The sequence below is a fragment of the Dermochelys coriacea genome, chromosome 2, assembly GCF_009764565.3.
Source record: "Dermochelys coriacea isolate rDerCor1 chromosome 2, rDerCor1.pri.v4, whole genome shotgun sequence".
In the NCBI taxonomy this organism is placed as follows: Eukaryota; Metazoa; Chordata; order Testudines; family Dermochelyidae; genus Dermochelys; species Dermochelys coriacea.
The window spans coordinates 85,575,578-85,598,944 of NC_050069.1; positions in this window are offsets into that span (position 1 = coordinate 85,575,578).

The following is a 23,367-nucleotide window of genomic DNA, read 5'->3' on the forward strand; positions in this document are numbered from 1 at the left end:
TTTTCTGACCATCATATAGCCACCGTGACAGCCTCCCTCTGCGCGGAGAGGCCGGGGCTGCCCTATTGGCATTTTAACAACAGCTTGCTGTAGGATACGGGCTTCGTGGCGTCCTTCCGGGAGTTCTGGCTGGCCTGGCTAGGGCAGCGGCGTGCCTTTCCCTCGGCGCGGCGGTGGTGGGACTTAGGGAAGGTGCGCACCCGGCTCTTCTGCCATGACTACACCCGGGGCGCCAGCCGACGGAGGGATGCGGCAATAGAGCAGTTGGAATGGGAGGTCTTAGAGCTGGAGAGGCGTCTGGCCGCCAGCCCCGAGGATCCACCCCTCTGCGGAGCGTGCTGGGAGAAGCGGGAGGAGCTCCGGACCCTCGAGGACCATCGGGCCCGGGGTGCCTTTGTTCGATCCCGCATCCGTCTCCTTCGGGAGATGGATTGCGGCTCCCGCTTCTTCTACGCCCTGGAGAAAAAGAGGGGGGCTAAGAAACATATCGTCTGCCAAATGGCAGAAGATGGCACCCCCCTCACGGATCCGGTGGAGATGTGCGAGAGGGTGAGAGCCTTCAACGCAAGCCTATTCTCCCCGGATCCGACCAATCCTAACGCTTGCAGAGTGCTTTGGGAGGAGCTCCCGACGGTCAGCGTGGGCGACCGAGACTGGCTAGAGCTGCCTCTCACTCTGGCCGAGTTCTCGGAAGCCCTCCGTTGCATGCCCACCAATAAATCTCCGGGCATGGACGGGCTGACCGTGGAGTTCTACCACGTGTTCTGGGACGTCCTGGACCCAGACCTAGTCACCGTCTGGGCTGAGTCTTTGCAGAACGGGGTCCTCCCTCTTTCGTGCAGGCGAGCCGTGCTTGCCTTATTGCCGAAGAAGGGGGACCTCTGCGATTTACGAAATTGGCGTCCCGTCTTGCTCCTCAGCACGGACTACAAAGTCGTGGCAAAAGCCATCTCCCTGCGGCTAGGGTCCGTGCTGGCGGACGTGGTCCACCCAGACCAGACCTACACCATCCCGGATCGCAGCATCTTTGACAACCTATATCTGGTCCGGGACCTATTGGAACTTGGGTGTAGGGATGGTCTGTCGTTCGCTCTCCTGTCCTTAGATCAGGAGAAGGCATTCGACAGGGTGGATCACGGGTATCTCCTGAGCACTCTGCAGGCGTTTGGATTCGGACCCAGGTTTGTGAATTTTCTCCGGGTGCTGTACGCTTCCGCAGAGTGTCTGGTAAGACTCAACTGGACCCTGACCGAACCGGTCAGCTTCGGGCGAGGAGTACAGCAGGGGTGCCCCCTCTTAGGCCAGCTGTACGCTTTGGCGATCGAGCCCTTCCTCTGTCTCCTCCGAAGGAGGTTGACAAGGTTGGTGCTGCGGGAGCCGGAGCTGCGGCTGGTCCTGTCGGCGTACGCTGATGACGTGCTCCTTGTGGTCCAGGACCCAGGCAACTTGGTGCGGGTGGAGGCTTGCCAGGCCATCTATTCAGCAGCCTCCTCTGCGCGGGTCAACTGGGTCAAGAGCTCTGGCTTGGTGGTAGGGGACTGGCGGCAGGCGAGCTCCCTTCCACTTGCGCTTCAGGCCATCCGGTGGAGCACGGGTCCGCTGCTCTATCTGGGCGTTTACCTTTCTGCCACGCATCCCTCTCCGCCAGAGAACAGGCAGAATTTAGAGGGCGGGGTGATAGAGCGGCTCCGGAAATGGACAGGACTACTCCGGTGCCTCTCCCTTCGAGGGAGAGCGCTGGTGCTTAATCAACTAGTCCTGTCAATGCTCTGGTACCAGCTCAACAACCTGGTCCCGGCCCCGGGTTTCCTGGCCAACCTCCGGACATCGATTCTGGAGTTCTTTTGGTCAGGACTGCACTGGGTCCCTGCAGGGGTTCTCCATCTACCTCTGAAGGAGGGAGGGCAGGGCCTAAAATGTCTGCTCACTCAGGTCCTCTGCCTCCAGACCCTGCAGAGGCTCTTTTATGGTGCAGGTAGTCCGGCGTGGAGCAAACTGGTGCACGCCTTCCTGCGACACTTCCGAGGGCTCCGATACGACCGGCAGCTCCTTTATCTCCATCCGAGAGGTCTTCTGCGAGACCTCTCCGGGCTGCCGGTCTTCTACCAGGACCTCCTCCGGACCTGGAAACTCTTTACAACGAGCAGGTCCGTGGCGGCCACCGAGGGGGCAGATCTCCTCGCGGAGCCCCTGCTACACAACCCCCAGCTCCGTGTGCAGGTGGCGGAGTCCTGCTCGGTGCGTCAGAGTTTGGTCCTTGCAGAGGTCACAAGAGTCGGAGATCTCCTGGACTATGACCGGGGAGACTCTCTGGATCCCCTGACGCTCGCTCAGCGCATGGGGCTTTCCAGACCTTGTACTCCCCGGTGCATACTTCAGGAGGTGAAGGCCGCTTTGCCGCCCGCTGCTCGGGTTCATCTCGACCGGGTACTGCACGAGGGCACTCCCCGCCCACCCGCTACCCTAGGCCCGCCGGACCTTTTAATTGGACCCCTGCCCCGTGGACCCAACCGACCCCTTCACCCCTTCACTAGAAGCCGGCTGCATGAGATGCAGCCGGTCTGCTTTCAAACCGCGCCAAGAAAACATCTCTACACACTCGTGCTCCACACCCTTCACGACCTCACCGAGGTCCTGCCCCGATACAAAATGGCGGGACCTCCTGCCACCTTTGGAGGGTGAGGAGCTCTGGTGGGCCAGCCTATATTCCATCTTAGTCCCAAGGCCCACCGGGGATGTCAGTTGGCGGCTCCTTCACGGAGCCGTGAGCACGGGCGTGTACTTGTCGTGGTTCACTTCAATCCCAGACACCTGCCCCTTTTGCGGCGTGAGGGATACCCTGGCACGTGTATACTTGGAGTGTGCCAGGTTGCAGCCCCTATTCTGGCTCCTCACCAATATTTTATTATATTTTTGGTTGCACTTCTCCCCTCACCTTCTCATTTATGCACTCCCTATCTGTGGCCCCACAAAGTCACGGGATCTCCTGGTCAACCTCCTTCTGGCCCTAGCAAAAATGGCCATCTATAAAAGCAGAGTGAGGAGGTTGGCCGATGGAGTCTCCTGTGACTGTGGGACCTATTTCGATCCTCGGTCCGTTCATGTATCTGGGCAGAGTTCCTCTGGGCGGCGTCCTCTGACTCCCTTGACGCCTTTAAGGAGCAGTAGGCGCTGTCCGGGGTTCTCTGCTCGGTGTCCCCGTCCGGTTCCCTTCGTTTGACCCTTTGACCGCACTCCTGTCCCTGTTATTTCATTAGTTGTCCCCTGGAATTTTTTGGGTATCTAGGTCTTGTGGATCCCTCTTTTAGGCTGGGGGGGAGCCTTTAGCAGTGGACGGGCTTTGCCCGCCCACTTCCCGGATCCCAATAAGACTACTTTTCCGTAGCCCACCCACTTCCCGGATCCCAATAATACTACTTTTCCGTAGCCATCTGGTCTTGCCCCGTCACAGTAGGTTTTCCATTCCTCTGATCATCCTAGTAGCCCTTCTCTGCACTTGTCCCAGTTTGAATTAATCTGTCTTAAACATGGGAGACCAGAATTGTACACTGTATTCCAGATGAGGTTTCACCAGTGTCTTGTATAATGGTACTAATACTTATCATAGAGTCATAGAATATCAGAGTTGGAAGGCACTGCAGGAGCTTATCTAGTCCAACCCCCTGCCCAAAGCAGGACCAATCCCCAACTAAATCATCCCAGCCAGGGCTTTGTCAAGACTGACCTTAAAAACCTCTAAGGAAGGAGATTCCACCACCTCCGTAGGTAACCCATTCCAGTGCTTCACCACCCTCCTAGTGAAAAAGTTTTTCCTAACATCCAACCTAAACCTCCCACACTGCAAGATGAGACCATTACTCCTTGTTCTTTCATCTGGAACCACTGAGAACAGTCTTGATCCATCCTCTTTGGAACCACCTTTCAGGTAGTTGAAAGCATCTATCAAATCCCCCCTCATTCTTCTCTTCTGAAAACTAAACAATCCCAGTTTCCTCAGCCTCTCCTCATAAGTCATTTGCTCCAGTCCCCTAATCATTTTTGTTGCCCTCCGCTGGACTCTTTCCAATTTTTCCACATCCTTCTTGTAGTGTGGGGCCCAAAACTGGACACAGTACTCGAGATGAAGCCTCACCAATGTCGAATAGAGGGGAATGATCACGTCCCTCGATCTGCTGGCAATGCCCCTACTTATTCAGCCCAAAATGCCGTTTGCCTTTTTGGCAACAAGGGCACAATGTTGACTCATATCCAGCTTCTCGTCCACTGTAACCCCTAGATCCTCTTCTTCAGAACTGCTGTCTAGCCATTCGATCCCTAGTCTGTAGCAGTGCATGCAGTCCACATCATCCTCCAGGTCATTAATGAAGATATTGAATAAAACCAGCCCCCGGACCAACCTGTGGGGCACTCTGTTTGATACCGGCTGCCAACTAGACATGGAGCCATTGATCACTACCCGTTGAGCCCGACGATCTAGCCAGATTTCTATCCACTTATCGTCCATTCATCTAGCCCATACTTCTTTAACTTGCTGGCAAGAATACTGTGGGAGACCATATCAAAAGCTTTGCTAAATCAAGGAATAATACATCCACTGCTTTCCCCCTCATCCACAGAGTCAGTTACCTCGTCATAGAAGGCAATTAGATTAGTCAGGCATGACTTGCCCTTGGTGAATCCATGCTGACTGCTCCTGATCACTTTCTTCTCTTCTAAGTGCTACAGAATTGATTCCTTTAAGACCTGCTCCATGATTTTTCCAGGGACTGAGGTGAGGCTGACTGGCTTGTAATTCCCTGGATCTTCCTTCTTCCCTTTTTTAAAGATGGGCACTACATTAGCCTTTTTCCAGTCATCCAGGACCTCCCCCGATCACCATGAGTTTTCAAAGATAATGGCCAATGGCTCTGCAATCACATCCACCAACTCCTTTAGCACCATTGGATGCAGTGCATCTGGTCCCATGGACTTGTGCTCATCCAGCTTTTCTAAATAGTCCTGAACCACTTCTTGCCTGTCTTTACTGGAAATACCTCACCTGATGCATGCTAGGACTGCATTAGCCTTTTTCCAGGTGACATCACATTGACAACTCGTATTTGTCTTGTGATCAACCAATACCCCAGGTCTTTATCCTTCTCTGTCACTTCCAACTGATAAGTACTCAGCTTATAGGAAAAATTCTTGCTATTAGTCTCGCAGTACATGATCTTCACATTATTAAATTTAATCGCATTTCTATTACTCCCATTTTCAAGGTCATCCAGATCTTTTAGTATGATATTCCAGTTCTTCTCTGTATTGGCAATACCTCCCAACTTTGTGTCATCTGCAAATGTTATTAGCACACTCACACTTTTTGTGCCAAGGTAATTAATAAAAAAGTTTAAATAAGATTGGTTCCAATAAGATTGGTTCCAAGACTGATCCCTGAGGGACTCCACTAGTAACCTCCCTCCAGCCTGACAGTTCGCCTTTCAGTTTGACCTGCTGTAGTCTCTCCTTTAATCAGTTCCTTAGCCACCTTTCAATTCTTATATTATCTACAGCTTTTCCAATGTAACTAATAATTTCCCATGTGGAACTGTATCAAATGCTTTACTGAAATCCAGGTAGATTTGATCTACTGTCTAAAAAATCAGTTATCTCTCAAAGAAGGAGATCAGGTTGGTCTGGCACGATCTACCTTTTGTAAAACCGTGCTGCTATTTTATCCCAGTTACCATTTACCTCTTTGTTCTGTAAATACCTGCTCTTTCAAAATTTGTTCCAAGACCTTGCATACAATTGAGATCAAATGTACAGGATGTTGGTCTCCTGAATAATTTTCTTAAAAATAGGTACCATATTAGCAATTTTTCAGCCATAGGGTACAATCTCTGAGTTTACAGATACATTAAAAAACGTTGCTATTGGGCTTGCAATTTCTTGTGTCAGTTCCTTTAATATTCTTGGATGGAGATTATCTGGGCCCCCTGATTTAGTTCCATTAAGCTGTTTGAGTTTGACTTCCACCTTGGATGTGCTAATTTCTACCTCCATATCTTTGTTCCCATTAGCCACCCTTCCACTACCCCTAAACTCTTCACTACCCTTATTAAAAACTGAGGCAAAGTATTTGTTTAGTTGTTGGATCTGGCCTAGATGATTTTCAATCTCTACGCCATCCTCAATTGTTAGCGGTCCCACTTCTTCTTTCCTTTTCTTTTTATTTATATGACTACAGAACCTTTTATTATTGGTTTTAATTCCATTTACAAGGTCCAAATCTGCTTGGTTTTTGCCAGTTCTCACTTTATACCTATACTTTCTGACCTCCAAGAGGTAGCTTTCCTTGCTGATCTTTCCTATCTTCCATTCACTGTAGGCTTTCTGCCTTCTCTTAATCACCTGTTTGAGATGCTTAATCATCCAGCTTGGTCTGCTACCCTTGCCTATAAATTTTTTCCCCTTGCTTGAGATGCAGGATTCAGATAGTTTCTGCAACTTTTACTTAAAGTATCTAACTCCAAGCCCCTTCCAAATTTGGATCCTTAAATTCTTAAGTCCAGTCCACTTCCCTAATGAATTCCCTTAATTTTTTAAAGTTTGCCCTTTAGAAATCAAGGACCCTAATTACAAATCTATTTTTTGTTTATCCTTCCATTTAGCTTAAACTGAATTAGCTCATGATCACTTGAACCAAGGTTGTCCCCTACAATCAGTTCTTCTGTGAGGTCCACACTACTCACCAGTACAAACTCTAAAATTACATCACCTTTTGTTGGTTTGGCAACTACTTTGGTGAAGAAATCTGTCAGCTATCACATCCAGGAAAATCTGGGCCCTTCTATTATTAGTAACACTTTTTCTCCTATCTACATCTGGGAAGTTTAAGTCTCCAATAATCACACAATTGCCAGTAGTATTTATTTTATTAAAAACTTTAAAGTGATCTCTATCCATACTCAGGTTGGAATCGGGGAAGGAAGGGGGGGGCAGGGTCTGAAGCATTCTCCAAGCACTATTCCAGGGGAACCTCTAATAGTTTTCTTCCCCAAAGTGATTTTGACCCAAACAAACTCCAAGCTATCCCTTATAATTTCTTTACAGTCTATCTCATTGTTAATATGCCATGCTACCCCACAACCTTTGCCTTTATTTCTGTCTTTCCTGAACAGCATATATCCTTCAATACCTATACTCAAGTCATGACTACTATCTACCATGTTTCTGTTATCCCTATAATATCATATGGTTTCATTTCCTGCACCAGTAGTTCTAGTTCCTCCATTTTGTTACCCAAGCTCCTTGCACTGGTGTACAAATAACTTAATTGTTTCTGCTTGGCTCACCCAGATTCCTCAACCTATTGGATACAGTCATTCTACTGCCAGTATCACCTATCTGACAGTTAGCTTCATTGGTATTGGCACTACCTTTCCTCTTAAAGTCCATTCTCCTACCCACTGCTATTCCTTTCTCCATTGCTATATCCTTTCTTACTTGATTTTCCTCTCACTCAGTGTTAGAATCAGTCATGGAGATTACATGAGCATTTCCCACCTCCCCTGAGTTCCTAGTTTAAACTCTTGTAATCAGCTGTGCCAATCTCCATCCCAAAAGTCTATTTCCCTCCACCTTCAGGTGGAGTCCATCCCATGAGAACTGGCCTTTGTCCGTCTGGTCTTTTCCTCTGCCTGGTTCTCGTAGTCACATATTCTATTAAAAATCAGTGTGGGCTAAATCACCAAATATTTATTTCCTTAATCTGGCCTGGAAACAAAGATTTTTAGCTCCCCCCCCCCCATCTTGCAAGGTGCTGAGCATTGTCTGTGGGATGCTGAGTATGTTCAGGTCTTAGTAATGGCACAGCAATGGCAGTTGAGGCTTCCCAGCATTTTAGCCCTCTGCATTATTGAGACCTTTGTTACTGATGATCACAGACTACAGACCCTTTCTCTGTGCTTTCTGTTAGAACTGCTTCGTTTCTTTGACAGTTCAAGGACATTTCCATTTGGAGAGAATTGTGTGAAAAATCTGGGAGCCGCTTTTTTGTTTTTAAAAAGAGACAAATGGTATTTTGTGTGTGCTCGCCACATTTTAGTTAAATGAAAGACATTGTGATGCTTAAAGTAAGGCCACTACTCTGAACAAAGAGAGCCATCTCTCAAGTGAATTATATACAATGGAGCCAAGAGATTATGCAATCAACAGTGACTGGTTTGTATCTGTTGAAATGGAATTGGCACTCAATAGAGGGGGGACGGATTATATAATAGGTGCTGCTGTTGAGTTAAAATAAAATGGTTGAACAGAGATAATATTTTATAACCTTAATTTATTCAGTGAATTTAGCCTCTTTTTCTATTCATGGAACAGTCATGTCCTCACTGTTAAGTCTTTCCCAGAAATACTACCATCTAGCAGTAGCACTAAGAAAAATAATTTTGCAATTCAGTTTCCTCAAATGTATTCATTATTCAATATGTTCTATACATTTTTGGTGAATTTTTTCTAACTCTTTGGATTGCTTATCAGTAGTTCTCTGTGAATGTTCAATATTTGAATTGTATTGGGTATGGCCAGAAAAGTCACGTGTTATTTCTGTTCCCTGGCTGGATGTGTGTGTGAGCATACTACAGGAATATCTCTGTACAGGTGAATGCAGAATTTTGGTTTCTGTGACTATTAAAGTTTTGCTTTCCACAAATGTTCATGCCAGTAAAACTCAGTTGTGTGAATATTTGCAGAAAGTGAACACACAAAGGGAGCAAATATGGAAGAAGCAAATTTATTTAAACTGTTGAGCAAATATTCACACACATATTCAGCTCTGCTTAAAAGCAGCTTCCCTGTAAATGTACAGAGCTTTCTGCATATCTGAATTTCCTTGCTTCCAGGTAAAAACACTGAGCAAAATCCCTGCTGTCCTGATGTCAACCTGCCCCTCCAACCAATCCTGTTCTCCACTTCAAAAAATGACATAGATCATTACAGAACTGCCAAGCAGGAAGACATGTGATGAATGTGGATGTGGGTTGGGGCAGGCAACATGCCACTACTGCCTCGCAGTCCAACAGTATGTGGCATTGCCTTATAAATGAATTTTCTTCTCAAATGATCCTATTACTTGATTCTCTGGCTGTCTTAAAAATATTTTTAATCGACAAGAGCCTTTTGTGATTTTGGCCTTTGTAGCTGAGGTGATCTGTAATCCTCCCATAGTTCAATTCATACCTAAACAATAAGTGTTTAAAAAGCTAAAACAAAGTTTTATAGCTATAGGGCCATTCACTTACCTCCCTTTTGGACTTGCTGTGCTAGTGAATGCATCCCCCAGGCTTTATATGAGCTTCTATAAGCTTTGTTTTAGTTTTAAAATGCCAATATAATGGAGCACAAGACATGTGAATGAAACTTGTTGATCAATCATTGTGGGACTCTTGAGTGCATGCATACACACATGCATACCATGATGGCACATCACTGGAGCAGATATTAGTTAAGCATGTGTTGTCGATTTGTTGAACGAAGAGCATAGCACATGAACTCGTGACACCATTTTATATAAGTATGAATCCTATTTCTTCCAATAGGGGTAAGGAAGCACATGTGTTGCAGATGTTGTTACAACTTTCAGGTTTCAGAGTAGCAGCCGTGTTAGTCTGTATTCGCAAAAAGAAAAGGAGTACTTGTGGCACCTTAGAGACTAACAAATTTATTAGAGCATAAGCTTTCGTGAGCTACAGCTCACTTCATCGGATGCATTTGGTGGAAAAAACAGAGGAGAGATTTATATACACACACACAGAGAACATGAAACAATGGGTTTATCATACACACTGTAAGGAGAGTGATCACTTAAGATAAGCCATCACCAGCAGCAGGGGGGGGAAAAGGAGGAAAACCTTTCATGGTGACAAGCAAGGTAGGATAATTCCAGCAGTTAACAAGAATATCGGAGGAACAGTGGGGGGTGGGGTGGGAGGGAGAAATACCATGGGGAAATAGTTTTACTTTGTGTAATGACTCATCCATTCCCAGTCTCTATTCAAGCCTAAGTTAATTGTATCCAGTTTGCAAATTAATTCCAATTCAGCAGTCTCTCCTTGGAGTCTGTTTTTGAAGCTTTTTTGTTGAAGTATAGCCACTCTTAGGTCTGTGATCGAGTGACCAGAGAGATTGAAGTGTTCTCCAACTGGTTTTTGAATGTTATAATTCTTGACGTCTGATTTGTGTCCATTCATTCTTTTACGTAGAGACTGTCCAGTTTGGCCAATGTACATGGCAGAGGGGCATTGCTGGCACATGATGGCATATATCACATTGGTAGATGCGCAGGTGAACGAGCCTCTGATAGTGTGGCTGATGTGATTAGGCCCTATGATGGTATCCCCTGAATAGATATGTGGACAGAGTTGGCAACGGGCTTTGTTGCAAGGATAGGTTCCTGGGTTAGTGGTTCTGTTGTGTGGTGTGTGGTTGCTGGTGAGTATTTGCTTCAGATTGGAGGGCTGTCTGTAAGCAAGGACTGGTCTGTCTCCCAAGATCTGTGAGAGTGATGGCTCGTCCTTCAGGATAGGTTGTAGATCCTTGATGATGCGTTGGAGAGGTTTTAGTTGGGGGCTGAAGGTGAAGGCTAGTGGCGTTCTGTTGTTTTCTTTGTTGGGCCTGTCCTGTAGTAGGTGACTTCTGGGTACTCTTCTGGCTCTGTCAATCTGTTTCTTCACTTCAGCAGGTGCAGTGGACACAGAGTGGCTGTGCTGCTACTTTGCAGAATGGAACTTGGACAATGAAATGAGACTACTTGCCCAAGTTGCTGGAGAGGCTTTCAGGATTGGGACTAAGAGAATCTCTTTTCTTTGACCTTTCATGTTTTTGAAAGATGTCTGGGGTTGTCTCTTATACACTGCCTCATAATGTTTGCTAACTGTGCAAGACATTATTGTTTAAAATGTTGTTGTATCTATGCTGGTTCCAGGATATTAGAGAAGGTAGCTGAGGTAATATCTTTTATTGAAGCAACTTCTGTTGGTGAAAGAAACAAGCTTTCACGCTTACACAGAGTTCTTCTTCAGGTCTTCTTGAATAAGTTATTGATAAGGAAGTTAAAGGAATGTGCAAACATGCTACACCCTCATCACTTCCCGCACATACAGTGACAGTCCTATTGTCTACACCAGTGGTGGGCAACCTGTGGCCCATGTGCAGCCTGCAGGCCACAGGTTGCCCAACACTGGTCTACACAATGTTCCTTGTTCTGCTAATAACTTACAGTAAAGAAAGAAATCACTCCTTGGGCAGTGTGTAATGCAGTCTAAAATATGATGGTTCTCACTGTTTGTAATCTAAATTGAATATGCCCTTATTTCCCTTTTTGCTGGTGCTATCAAGGGCTTAATAGCTTTTTTTGAGCTTGAATGATTATTTCTAACCACCTTTCAGTAAGGTAGATTTTTACCATAAACCATATTTGATCATGCTTGAACTTACAAACAGATTATTTATAAGGTGTACTTTGTTTCCTGATAATGGAATTCATGTAGGATTTATTAAATAAAAAGATGCATCTTCCTCTCTGCCCTGTGGCTAATATGTTTGCCCATGAATTGGTTGTCTCTGCCTCAACTACTGTACGCTTCTCCTCTCTGACTTCTCTGCTTTCATCTTGTTCTCTTCCAGCCAGTTTAGATTGCTGTGAATAAAATAATAATTCTTGCCCACAGCTGAGCTCATGCCACTTCACTCTTTAAATCCCTCTCTTGGGGTGATCAGAGAGCAAGTGTGAAAAATTGGGTTGGGGGTGGGGGGTAGTAAGTGCCTAGATAAGAAAAAGCCCCCAATATTGGGACTGACCCTAAAAAATCAGAACATCTGGTCACTCTATTTCCTCTTAACGTCTGCATCAAATTCAAGCTTCTATATTCTTCACCCCCAAAATTCTGAACAACGCTACCTCAGCTACATCTTACAACTCTGTGACAGACTGCACCCTATCATAGAACCATAAGTCTCAAAAGGTCTTCTAGTTCAGTCCCCTGCACTCAAAGTAGGACTATATTATCTAGACTATCCCTGACAGGTGTTTGTGTAACCTGCTCTTAAAAATCCCCAGTGATGGAGATTCAACTACCTCCCTAGGCAATTTATTCCAGTGCTTAACCACCCTGACAGGAAGTTTTTCCTAATGTCCAACCTAAAGCCTCCTTGCTGCAATTTAAACCAATTGCTCCTTTTCCTACTCTCAGAGGTTAAGGAGGTTACTTCTCCTTGTAACAACCTTTTATGTACTTGAAAACTGTTACCATGTGCCCCCTCAGTCGTCTTTTCTCCAGACTAAACAAACCCATTTTTTTTTCAATTTTCTCTCATAGGTCATGTTTTTTAGACCTTTAATAATTTTTTGTTGCACTTCTCTGTATTTTCTCCAATTTGTCCACCTCTTTCCTGAAATGTGGTGCCCAGAACTGGGCACAATACTCTGGCTGAGGCCTAATCAGCATGTAGTAGAGCGGAAGAATTACTTCTTGTGTCTTGCTTACACCAGTCCTATTAATACATCCCAGAATGATGTTTGCTGTTTTTGTAACAGTGTTACACTATTGACTTATATTTAGCTTGTGGACCCCCAGATCCCTTTCCATAGTATACTTTCCTACGCAGTCATTTCCCATTTTGTATGTGTGCAACTGATTGTTGCTTCTTTTGCATTTGTTCTTATTGAATTTCATCCTATTTACTTTAGACCATTTCTCCAATTTGTCCAGATCATTTTGCATTTTAATCCTATCCTCCAAAGCACTTGCAATCCCTCCCAGCTAGGTATAATCTGCAAAATGTATCAGTGTACTCTATGCCATTATCTAAATCATAGATGAAGATATTGAACAGAACTGGACCCATAACTAATCCCTGCTGGACCCAACTCAATATGCCTTTCCAACTTGACTGTGAACCACTTATAACTACTCTCTGGGAACTACTCTCTGGGAACTACTCTCTGGGTTTCCAACCAGTTATGCACCCACCTTGTAGTAACTCCATCTAGGTTGTACTTCCCTATTTTGTTTATGAGAAGGTCATGCAAGACTTTATCAAAAACCTTACTAAAGTCAAGATATACCACAACTACTACTTCTCTCCTATCCACAAGGCTTGTTACCTTGTCAAAGAAAGCTATTAGGCTGGTTGGACATGATTTGTTCTTGACAAATCCATGCACTGACTCTTTCTTATCAGATTATTATCTTCTAGATCAGTGGTTTCCAAACTTGTTCTGCGGCTTGTGCAGGAAAAGCCCCTAGTGGGCCGGGCTGGTATGTTTACCTGTTGAGTATGCAGGTTCGGCCGATCACGTCTCCCAGTGGCCGTGGTTTGCTGCTCCAGGCCAATGGGAGCTGCTGCAAGCGGCGCGGGCCAAGGGGCGTACTGGCTGCCACTTCCAGCACCTTCCATTGTCCTGGAGCAGTGAACTGTGGCCATTGGGAGCCTCAGTCAGTCGAACCTGTGGATGCAGCAGGTAAACAAACCAGCCTGGCCCGCCAGGAGCTTTCTCTGCACAAGCAATGGAAAAAGTTGGGGAACCACTGTTCTAGATGTTTGCAAATTAATTGCTTAATTATTTGCTCCATTATCTTTCCGGGTACTGAAAATTAAACAGGTACTGAAATTAAACAGACTAGTCTGTAATTCACCAGGTTGTCCTTATTCCTCTTTTTATACATTGGCCCTATATTTGCCCTTTTCTAGTCTTCTGGAATCTCTCCCATCATCCATGACTTTTCAAAGATGATTGCTAATGGTCCAGATAGCTCTTCGTCAGCTCCTTGAGTATTCTAGGATGTATTTCATCAGGCCCTGGTGACTTGAAGATATCTAACTTGTCTCAGTAATTTTTAACTTGTTTTTTCCCTATTTTAGTCTCTGATCCTACCTCATTTTCACTGGCGTTCACTATGTTAGATGTCCAATTGCTACTAAACTTTTCAGTGAAAACTGAAATAAAAAAGTCATTTAGCACTTCTGCCATGTCCACATTTTCTGTTATTGTTTCCTCCCCCACACCAATTGATTAATGGCCCTGCCCTATCTTTGGTCTTTCTCTTATTTCTAATGTATTTGTAGAAATATATATGTTCACCACTTTTACAAAACTAGGATAATTTTTGTACAAATATGCCTTGGGAAAACTCATCATTCACTGATCATTATTGTCCTGGTAAAATATATGCAACAACATTGTATGTAAAGTTATAAGATTCTACTGCATGATGTTACTAAGGCGTATTCCAATTCTGAGGAAGCAGCCTAAATCAATTCCTCAGAGACAAAAGGCTAGTCAGCACCTCAGCCAAATGTCAGCATAATCAAATAGACTATCACCATTTTAAGCAGCCCATTCATTGGCAAGAAAAAGGGTGTGAGCGACAAACAATGGAGCAGTTGGAATTCCCATCCAAAACAGACTTCTTGTCATCTGAACCCCAGTTGAGATGATTCTTAAAGAAGAGAAATGCTATAAGAAAGGAGAACAGAGGACACAAATTTCATCTCTCTCAGCATCAACTACTCATGGCATCAACAAAGTTTGAAAGACAAAAGGAGCATCATTGAACTGGGGGATGGGTCCTGGCTGAAATATCCAGCCATACTGCTCTGAACACATGGTGAGAAAAATGTTGTTGCTTTAAGTTCACTTAGTTTGTTAAGATATGTATTAGTTTGCATTAGTTTGCACCTTTTATTTCTTTGTACCCAATTTTGACTTTTATGCCTCATTACTTGTAATAGCTTAAAATCTATCTTTCTGTAGTTAATAAACTTGTTTTATTGTTTATTTAAACCAGTGTGCATTTGGATTGAAGTGTTTGGAAATCTCCATTTGAGATAGCAGGGTTTGCCTATATTATTTTCTGTTAATGAAATGATGGACTTTCTATGAGCTTGTATTGTCCAGAAGGAAAGAGCTGGGCAGTATAAGATCATAGAATCATAGAAGATTATGGTTGGAAGAGACCTCAGGAGGTCAGCTAGTCCAACCCCCTGCCCAAAGCAGGACCAATCCCCAACTAAATCATCCCAGCCATGGCTTTGTCAAGCCTGACCTTGAAAACCTCTAAGAAAGGAGATTCCACCACCTCCCTAGGTAACCCATTCCAGTGCTTCACCACCCTCCTAGTGAAATAGAGTTTCCTAATATCCAACCTAGACCTCCCCCACGGCAACTTGAGACCATTGTTCTGTCATCTGCCACCACTGAGAACAGCCAAGCTCCATCCTCTTTGGAACCCCCTTCAGGTAGTTGAAGGCTGCTATTAAATCCCCCCTCACTCTTCTCTTCTGCAGACGAAACAAGCCCAGTTCCCCCAGCCTCTCCTCGTAAATTATGTGCCCCACCCCCTAATCATTTTCATTGACCTCTGCTGGACTCTCGCGAATTTGTCCACATCCCTTCTGTAGTAGGGGGCCCAAAACTGGATGTAATACTCCAGGTGTGGCCTCACCAGTGGCCGCATCTGATGCACGTTTCTAGGGACAAGTCTGGGAGTAGGAGTTTGCGGGAGTTACTCTGCAACATAATTCAGGAGTGGCTGGCTTCAAGCACTCATATCATTCAGCTGGGAGTGATTTTGCATGCCAGATTTTGCATGTGTGTGAACAGTCCAGGAGTGTCAGTTCTCACAGCAAAAAGGCACCCCAGGTTGAAAACTGACGGGGAGAACAGCTGTACAACAGTTCAGTTTATACTCTGGGAAATGTCACAAACTTCTCACTCCTTCATTAATTAATCCAAATGTGTAACAGATGTCACCTTCCCCAAACTGTGCCCTTCACAACCATCACTTTCAAATACCTCCTCAAAATAAATGATTTCTGCAAAGCCAAAAATTCTAAGCCACTATCTCAATTTAGTGACTAAACAAAAATTCTCTAACATGGAAACTTTCTCTGGATCTTCCAAAGTATTTGTTCAGGAACATATGGAGATTTTTATTATCACAGAAGTAAAATGCTCCAGTTGAGTCAATGGGACCAGCATGTGCTCAATAGCTCTGAAAATCTGGGCCTAAGTTTCTTTTAGCTGGATGTGCAAAAATCAAGGCACCCAAAATTAGTGACCATATCTGTAAATTTGTGATTTTTATGGTGAGAAAAATTGAATAATGAAACTTCAGGAGCACATCATTCATCACATAGACTGCAATACTTCATCTAACAGATGGAATGTAATGAATCACCTATGAGAGTGAGGAGCAACCCTGAAAAGTTCACTTCAGACACCCCTCCACACACACACACACACACACACACACACACACACACACATACACACACACTCTCTTCAAAGCCCCATTTCCTTTATGTTTAATAGTCTTCTGTCAATCTTCTGAATTACTCTGACTTTTTTAACCCCCTCGTCACCACAAAGCCTCCATTTTAAGGGCTAAAACTATTGAAAGTTAATAGCTGACATCATGAAAACCCACAAATATTGTCAGAGAGTGAGAAATGCCTTGTTTGTGGAGGAGCATAGTGCCTCTTCTCTCTGGAATAATTTAATGAGGGACATGACATAAGCCCTGTGGGTATTTGTAAAGTGATTCCACTGCAGTTACGAAATATCTGCTCACCCTGCAAGTTTCTGGAGACCTTTTTTATGTGAAATACTCAGATCTTGGGAAGAAGTAAACTACCTACAGCTATCTCTAGCTTTTAGATACCAGAAAAGCACCTACTTGTTATTCTGGTTGCCCTACAGAGCACAAGATTAATGCTGAAGAGGGGTCACAAATTCTCCCTGGAGTCTTTTTTTTTCTTGTTAATATAAATGTATAGTAATGCTAACTGGACTCTCAAACTTGTATGTTGACATCTGGTTATGACCTGTGGATCCCTGAGTTGCAGAGATACATTCATGTTGCCAGGCAATCATACTGTACCAGTTAGTTGGGGGGGAGGGTTGCATTTTAGGAAAAGGAAGTTTTGCTTTCTAGTAGACAGCTGAATGGATAAGAGCAGAGATGACTCAACTTACAAAATTCAGATCTGGATTTTTCAATACCACTAAATTAAGAGTTATTTGGACCCAGATTTTTTGTTTGTAAGCCATTGGCAAAATTTGGATCTGGATCCAGACTTGATTTCAAATACCAACTCACTCCACCGCAAAAACAAACAAACAAACAAAAAACCTTGGAAGTATTTAGATCTGGGACTTTGATTCAGGTCCATTCCTGGATAAAACACACGAGAGGGCAGAGAGAAGAAAGCCTTCCCCTTCTCTCTCTTTGTAACCCTCCACAGAGCAAAGCCTATGAAAGTCTAGCACCAGCAATGTAAGACTCTGTTAAGTTGGGGCAGGAAAAGGAGGGGAGGGAAACCTCATTCTGCACAAGCCAACAGTGATGCCCTTGCTCTTGCAGGACTGATCTTTACCCCGCTGCATTTCTGGAGTAATTAGTCAGTGTTAGGCAAAATAGCTTACTACCTGCTGCCAGGGCTGTATGAAGGTATGCCAAACCCAGTGCAGCTGGTAACTTGATATAGCCACTGCCAGTAAATTACCTGTTAGTAAGTGGGTCTTCCATCTAAGTCTAGAGGAAGTCTAAGGCCATGTCTAAGGCAGCTTTTGTTGACCTAACTATGGAGGTGTAGCCACTGAAATGCTCCTCCTGCTGATGTAACTCTCCTGCTACACCAACATAATAAAGTTGAGAGGCGTAGTGCTTAGGATGATGTAGTTAGCGTGACAAACCATTAGTGTAGACACTGCATTGCTTATGTGTCCATGCCCATCGTGACCCTTCTGGTTACCAGTCTGAACTCTGCTCCCCTGCATCCAGGTACACAGGCATCTGCCACACCCTCTTTAAAGTGCTGGAAATTTTTGAAATTCCTCTTCCTGTTTGCTTACTGTGATCAGCTCACATAGCATCTGTCCAGCTGACCATGCCAGCTCCCTGCAGCAAACGTAGTCCTGCCTGGAGTACCCCAGAGTTGGTGGATCTGCTGGGTCTCTGGAGAGAGGAGACTGTGCAGTCACAGCTCCGCTCCAGCCTTCACCATTAGCTCTCATTTTAGTGTTCTTGTGCCGGAGGGTAGGGGGAAAACTCCTCACACAGTTCCAGGAAGGTGGCTTTGCACATCTGAAAGTTCTGCATCCACTGCTCATCATTCCATGCCTGCATAATGAAGCAATCCCACCACTCAGTGCTTATTGCCTGCTCCCAGAATTGACAGTCCACCATGGGCAGCTGCTCTGTGAATTCCAAATACAAGCTTGAATTGTTTCTGTCCAGTACACATAGACAGCACAAAAAGAAAAGGAGTACTTGTGGCACCTTAGAGACTAACAAATTTATTAGAGCATAAGCTTTCGTGAGCTACAGCTCACTTCATCGGATGCATTTGGTGGAAAAAACAGAGGAGAGATTTATATACACACACACAGAGAACATGAAACAATGGGTTTATCATACACACTGTAAGGAGAGTGATCACTTAAGATAAGCCATCACCAGCAGCAGGGGGGGAAAGGAGGAAAACCTTTCATGCTGACAAGCAAGGTAGGCTAATTACAGCAATTAACAAGAATATCAGAGGAACAGTGGAGGGTGGGGTGGGAGGGAGAAATACCATGGGGAAATAGTTTTACTTTGTGTAATGACTCATCCATTCCCAGTCTCTATTCAAGCCTAAGTTAATTGTATCCAGTTTGCAAATTAATTCCAATTCAGCAGTCTCTCCTTGGAGTCTGTTTTTGAAGCTTTTTTGTTGAAGTATAGCCACTCTTAGGTCTGTGATCGAGTGACCAGAGAGATTGAAGTGTTCTCCAACTGGTTTTTGAATGTTATAATTCTTGACGTCTGATTTGTGTCCATTCATTCTTTTACATAGAGACTGTCCAGTTTGGCCAATGTACATGGCAGAGGGGCATTACTGGCACATGATGGCATATATCACATTGGTAGATGCGCAGGTGAATGAGCCTCTGATAGTGTGGCTGATGTGATTAGGCCCTATGATGGTATCCCCTGAATAGATATGTGGACAGAGTTGGCAACGGGCTTTGTTGCAAGGATAGGTTCCTAGGTTAGTGGTTCTGTTGTGTGGTGTGTGGTTGCTGGTGAGTATTTGCTTCAGATTGGGGGGCTGTCTGTAAGCAAGGACTAGTCTGTCTCCCAAGATCTGTGAGAGTGATGGGTCGTCCTTCAGGATAGGTTGTAGATCCTTGATGATGCGTTGGAGAGGTTTTAGTTGGGGGCTGAAGGTGATGGCTAGTGGCGTTCTGTTGTTTTCTTTGTTGGGCCTGTCCTGTAGTAGGTGACTTCTGGGTACTCATCATAGGGCCTAATCACATCAGCCACACTATCAGAGGCTCATGCGATCCTTTCCCAGAACACCCAGCAACACATGGTAGCAAGTTGCACAGTGGGATATCTACCCATGGTGCATTGCTCTCTCTGTTGATGCAAGAGCACCAACTAGGGACGTGCTCTACTGTCACAAGGAGTGTTGTGTGGACATGCAAAAGTGGTTTAATTAGGGCGATGGATGAATGTTGGCATAACTTAAGTTGACTTAACATTGTCATGTATATATAACCCAGTAAATAACAAACTAAATAAGACAAAACATTTGACAGTATCGGAGCTGGTTCTCTGTGTGGTACTGTCATAACTATAAAGGGAAGGCTAACCACCTTTAAATCCGTTCTGGCCAGAGGAAAAACCCTTTCACCTGTAAAGGGTTAAGAAGCTAAGATAACCTCGCTGGCACCCGACCAAAATGACCAATGAGGAGACAAGATACTTTCAAAACTAGACTGGGGGAAACAAAGGATCTGTCTGTGTGTTTGATGCTTTTGACGGGACCAGAGCAGGAATGCAGGTCAGATCTCCTGTAAAGAGTTAGTAAGCAATCTAGTTAGATATGCGTTAGATTTTGTTTTGTTTAAATGGCTGATAAAATAAGTTGTGCTGAATGGGATGTATATTCCTGTTTTTGTGTCTTTTTGTAACTTAAGGTTTTGCCTAGAGGGATTTTCTATGTTTTGAATCTGACTACTCTGTAAGGTATTTACCATCCTGATTTTACAGAGGTTTTTCTTTTACTTTTTCTTTAATTAAAATTCTTCTTTTAAGAACCTGATTGCTTTTTCATTGTTCTTAAGATCCAAGGGTTTGGGTCTGTGTTCACCTATGCAAATTGGTGATGATTTTTATCAAGCCTTCCCCAGGAAAGGGGGTGTAGGGCTTGGGAGGATATTTTGGGGGGAAGACATCTCCAAGTGGGCTCTTTCCCTGTTCTTTGTTTAACACGCTTAGTGGTGGCAGCATAAGGTTAAAGGACAAAAGGTAAAAAAGTTTTTACCTTGGGGAAGTTTTAACCTAAGTTGGTAAGAATAAGCTTAGGGGGTCTTTCATGCAGGTCCCCACATCTGTACCCTAGAGTTCCGAGTGCAGAACACTGCTAAATTGACACTATAGGGAGAATTTCAGTGGGGAATTCTTTACTTCCTTGAAAACAGCAGCATGTAAAATTTTACTTGCTTCCTACCAATTGATCACCAGCGGGACTTAAGTTAGCAGTGGTACCTAACAGTTTATTTAGCTGCCAATTTTTTAAAAAAATGCATAGTGGAGACAGGCAGCACACAGTGAAATCTTGAAAACAAGTTTGCTTTCATACAAATGTGTGCAAAGCTGAAAAACACAGACTGTAGCCACTAGAGAGCAACAAGGACAAGTTTCATTAAATATTCAAAACCCTTGCCTCTGTTCTAACTTTCCTGTGGAGAACTTTGGAATGTGTTACCACTGAAGTCTGTGGTTTAAACACAAAAGCAAAAAGGAATCACAAAAGGAACAGCCACCCCCAGAATCATTTCAATTCAAGGGCTTTCTACGTTTGTTTTCACAGCACAATCCATCAACATGTAGTAAACCTATAAAGATACAATGTGTCGATGCAGACCCGCATCATAGGAGACTTCTGTGTCACTTTTTAAAAAAAGGATGAAGGAAATTTTTTTTGAAATACTGTTTCTTTATTTCCTAGAGAATGGAAAACTTCTTGAAAGATTTGCAAGGTACCAATGAACCCTCCAGGAAGAAAATAGCAAGTTACTGCTGAAGATATAAGATAAGGAGTCAGAATGTATAGTGGATGTATAGGACTGTTGGGTGATTTCACTGCTGTTTATTGTGCATCATACAGGGTATTTGGGATGGGAAGGGAGACTGAGTCATGGTAAGATTTTAAGTTTGCCACACTTTTTCAGTTGATAGCCATATGTACATAGAACAGAGCAATCTAGTTCCAGACAATGCAGTGTGGAAGGGGCTTTAATAGAACTGTAGAAATGTAGGGCTATAATGCACCTTGAGAGGTCATCTAAGCCAGGTTCCTGCACTGAAGCAGGACCAGGTATACCTAGACCATTCCTGACAGGTGTTTGTCCAATCTGTTCTGAAAAACTTCCAATGGTGGGGATTCCACAACCTCCCTTGGAAGCCTATGCTAGTGCTTAACTATTCTTATAGTTAAAAACCTTTCCCTAATATCTAACCTAAAATTCCCTTACTGCATATTACCTCTTGTCCTACCTTAGGTGGACATGGAAATCGATTGATCATGGTCTGCTTTGTAACATAACTTAACATATTTTGAAGACTTATCAGATCCCCACCCAGTCTTTTCTCAAGGCTAAACATGCCCAGTTTTTTAACCTTTCCCCATATGTCAGGTTTTCTAAACCTTTTATTATTTTTGTTGCTCTCCTCTGGACTCTCTCCAATTTACTTATATCTATCCTAAAGTGCTGCTGCAGCCTCATCAGTGCCAAGTAAAGAGGGACAATTACTTCCAGTGTGTTTCATATGACACTCCTGTTAGTACTCCCCAGAATGATAATAGCCTTTTTGATCTACTATAACTCCAAGATTCTTTTCAGTAATACTATGACGTAGCCACATGTGCCCCATTCTGTACTTGTGTTTTTGGTTTTTCCTTCTTAAGTATAGTACTTTGCTCTTGTCTTTACTGAATTCATCTTGTTGATTTAAGACCAATTCTGTAATTGGTCAAGGTTATTTTGAATTCTTATTTTGTGTTCCAAAGTGATTACAACTTCTCCCAACTTGGTGCCATCCACAAATGTTATAAGCATATTCTCTACTCCATTATCCAGCTATTAATGAAAATATTGAATAATACCAGACCCAAGACTAAGACATGTGGGGTCCCACGAAATCCATCCTCTCAATTTGACAGAAAACCGTTGACACCCTTTGAATATGAACTTTCAACCAGTTGTGCAGCTACCTTACAATAATTTCATGTCGACCATATTTCACTAGTTTGCTTATGAGAGTGCCAATGTAGGACTGTGTCAAAAGCTTCACTAAAATCAAGATATACCACATATTCTGCTCCCTACCCCCATTCACTAATTCTGTCAAAGAAAGAAATGAGATTGGTTTGGCATGTGTTGTTCTTGACAATATTTCTTATAACACCATTACCCTCTAGGTGCTTACAAATTGATTGTTTAATAAATTGTTCCAATGTCTTTCTGGATATCGGAGTTAAGTGGCCTGGTCTATAAATTCCCAGGTGTCTTCTTTTCTTCTCTTTTTTAAAAGATACTATGTTTGCTCCTTTCTAGTCCTCTGGGACCTCACCTATCCTCAATGTGTTCTGGAAGATAATTGCTAATGGTTGAGAGATGTTTTGACCAGCTCCTTAAGTATCCGAGGATGAATTTCATCAGGCCTTGAGGATTTGAATACATTGAATGTATCTAAATATTCTTTAACATGTTCTTTTCCTATTTTGGCTTGTATTCCTTCCTCTTTGTTGTTAATACAATTTGTTTTAAGTGTCTGGTCACCATTAATCTTTTTTAGCGAAGACTAAAGCTAAATATACACTGAACACCTCAGCATTTTTGATGTCATCAGTTATTAACTCTTCTTCCCTGTTAAGTAGAAGACTTACACTTTTCTCTTGTTTCTAATGTATTTATAGAACTCTTCTTATTACCTATTATGTCCCTTTCTAGGTGTTACTCATTTTGTGCCTTAGGCCATGTCTACACTAGCAAGCTTGCTAGGGTTGCCATTTTGCTTGAATGTGTTCCTAGAGTTTCATCACCTGACATGATGTGTTATGCCGACGGGAGAGAGCTTTCCCATTGATATAATAAAACCAGCTCAACGAGCAGTGGTAGCTATGTTGGGAGACATGCACTTGAGCCCTTATGCTGGCAAAATTTATATCACTTGGGGGTGTATGTTTTTTCACACCTGAGCAACAAAAGTTTTGCTGACATGGCTTAATCTTTCTGATTTTGTCCCTACGTGCTTGTGCTATTCTTTTGTA